General features: G+C 47.4%; 1 protein-coding gene across 1 annotated transcript in view; it reads right to left on the bottom strand.

Moving 5' to 3' along the window:
* Nucleotides 1-2,500, bottom strand: part of LOC135091408 (muscleblind-like protein 1) — a 171,819-nt gene that overhangs the window by 12,862 nt on the left and 156,457 nt on the right.

Below are 2,500 nucleotides of genomic sequence, written 5' to 3' on the forward strand. Positions count from 1 at the left end.
CCCTCCTTCCTTCCTTCTTTTCCTCTTTCCTTACTTCCTTCGCCTCCACACACGCACAAAGACAAAAATCCGTGAACTCAGGGAAAAATTTACTCAACATCCTTTAGGCCCGGCGTGTGGAGGGATGGAGGGAAGGAGGTGGAAGGAAGGGGTGGAGGGGGAAGTGGAGGCAGTGTGGCGGGCACGGGTGGAGAGGTGGAGTGGCAGGCTGGCGTGGCGGGAAGGTCCACCTATCCACCTTATTACAATCATTATCACTATCAATTGTGATGGTGGTGATGGTGACTGCTGGAGCACGGGTGGCGGTGTTGGTGGAGGAAGTGGAGGAGGAGGTGGAAGAGGAGGAGGAGGTGGTGGTGGAGGTGGAAGAAATAAGAGTAAGGGCCTTTTTTAATGTGGAGGAGGAAGAAGAAGAGGAAGAGGTGGAGAAAGGTGGAAGACATATGGAGTAGAGAGAGAGAGAGAGAGAGAGAGAGAGAGAGAGAGAGAGAGAGAGAGAGAGAGAGAGAGAGAGAGAGAGAGAGAGAGAGAGAGAGAGAGAGAGAGAGAGAGAGAGAGACAACAATAACAATAATAATGACCGGTAGAACAAGATATAAAAATGAGAGAGAGAGAGAGAGAGAGAGAGAGAGAGAGAGAGAGAGAGAGAGAGAGAGAGAGAGAGAGAGAGAGAGAGAGAGAGAGAGAGAGAGAGAGAGAGAGAGAGAGATATGGAGGAAACTGCTGCTCTCTGGAGGAAAAAATCTCCTCCAATACTCCTCCAGTCGCCATCTTTCCTCCAAGTCAATCTGTCAACTATTAAAAAAAAAAGGAGGGGAGGGAAGGAAACTGTGGGGGAGGGAGGGGGATGGAGGGATGGAGGAAAAGAAAATGGAGGAAAGGAAGGAAAGAAAGAAAGTCAAGAAATTAAAGTAAGTGATTTTTTTTCCACGTTAGAAGAAAAAAAAAGAAGTAAGATTTTTTTTTTATTTTGTTTGTAATTTCACGTGGAGGAAAACAGAAGGAAAAAAAAAGAGAAAGGGTAAAATTAAAGAAAATAAATATAGAGATTGTTTGGAAAGTGAGATAGAGAAAGTGTTGTTGTTGTTGTTTTTGTTTATTTCTTGTTGTTGTTCCTCTTCTTCTTCTTAGTCTTCTTGTTCTTCTTTTCTTCTTTTTTGTTTGTTCTCGTCGACGAAAAAATACACAAAAAGACGAAAAATAAAGAGAAAAGGAAAAGAACAAACAGAAAACACAAACACAACAGAACAAAATAAACAAACAGACAAACAAACAAACAAACAAACAGACTCACTTCCGCTTGATATTTTTTTTTCTTTACGCGATTGAAAGAAAATAAAAAGTAAAAACTAAATAATAATAATAATAATAATAATAATAATAATAATAATAATAATAATAATAATAATAATAATAATAATAATAAATAATAATCGATTTCCAAAAAAAATTCCGTCGTCGAATTAAAAAAATCGGGAAAATATTGAAAAATGAAAAAGAAATCGGATAAGAAGAATAGAAAAAAATTCGTTTAAAAATTTACAAAGTTCATTTCTGGAGATTTTAATGAAAACGGAGGAGGGAGAGGGGAGGGGGAGGGAGAAGTGAAGGGGGAGGGAGAAGTGAAGGGGGAGGGGAAGTGAGGGGATGGGAGGGGAGCCGCTTCACATTCCAAGGTGTGGGGAGGGGAAGGGAGGGGAGGGGTGCAGTGGTGGGAGACATCCTGGTTTCCCTCCCTTACTCTGGAATCTGGAAGTGAGGGGAGGGAGAGGGGAGAGAGGGGAGGGACGGGGGAGAGAGAGAGATCATTCATCTGCTAAACTTGTGGAGGAAACACGGAGGTCACCTGGAGAGAAGAGGGAGGGAGAGGGGAGAGGAGGGAGGGAAGAGGGGAGGGAGAAGTGTAGAGTTTGAGAGGGGAAACAAACAACAAACAAACAAACAAACAAACAGTGACAGCTGATTGATGCAGATAGCAAGTCGCAACAGCCTGTGGGGGGAGGGGGCAGTGGTGGGGGGAGGTGGGGGGTGGCGGCGGCAGCAGGTGGTGGCGGTGGCGGCGGCGGCGGCGGTGGCGGCGGCGGCGGCGGCGGCGGCAGAGGGAAGGGGGGTAGTGAGGGGACGGGGGGGAGCATGGAGGAACATCTACAGGAACAACAAATGGGGGGAGAAGGGGTGGGGGGTGCTGGGAAGGGGGAGATACTGTGAGGGGAACTAGGGGTGGGGGGATGTGCTCTAGGAGTGGAGTGGAGTGGAGGGAAGGGGAGGGGAGGGGAGGGGAGGGGAGAGTGAGGGGAGAATGGAGATGGGGGGGAGGGGAAAGTCCATATAAGACCTATGACCCCCTGTCACCCCCACCCCCATCACCTGGAGATCACGTGAGGTCGTTCGAGGTCAGGTGAGATCAGGTCACGACTTTTTGACTAGGTGAGGGGAGGGGGTGTGAGGGGTGGTGCTTTTTGGGGGGAGATGGGGGGACGATGGGGGGAGATGGGGTAGG

Source organism: Scylla paramamosain, chromosome 37, assembly GCF_035594125.1.
Source record: "Scylla paramamosain isolate STU-SP2022 chromosome 37, ASM3559412v1, whole genome shotgun sequence".
Classification (NCBI taxonomy): Eukaryota; Metazoa; Arthropoda; class Malacostraca; order Decapoda; family Portunidae; genus Scylla; species Scylla paramamosain.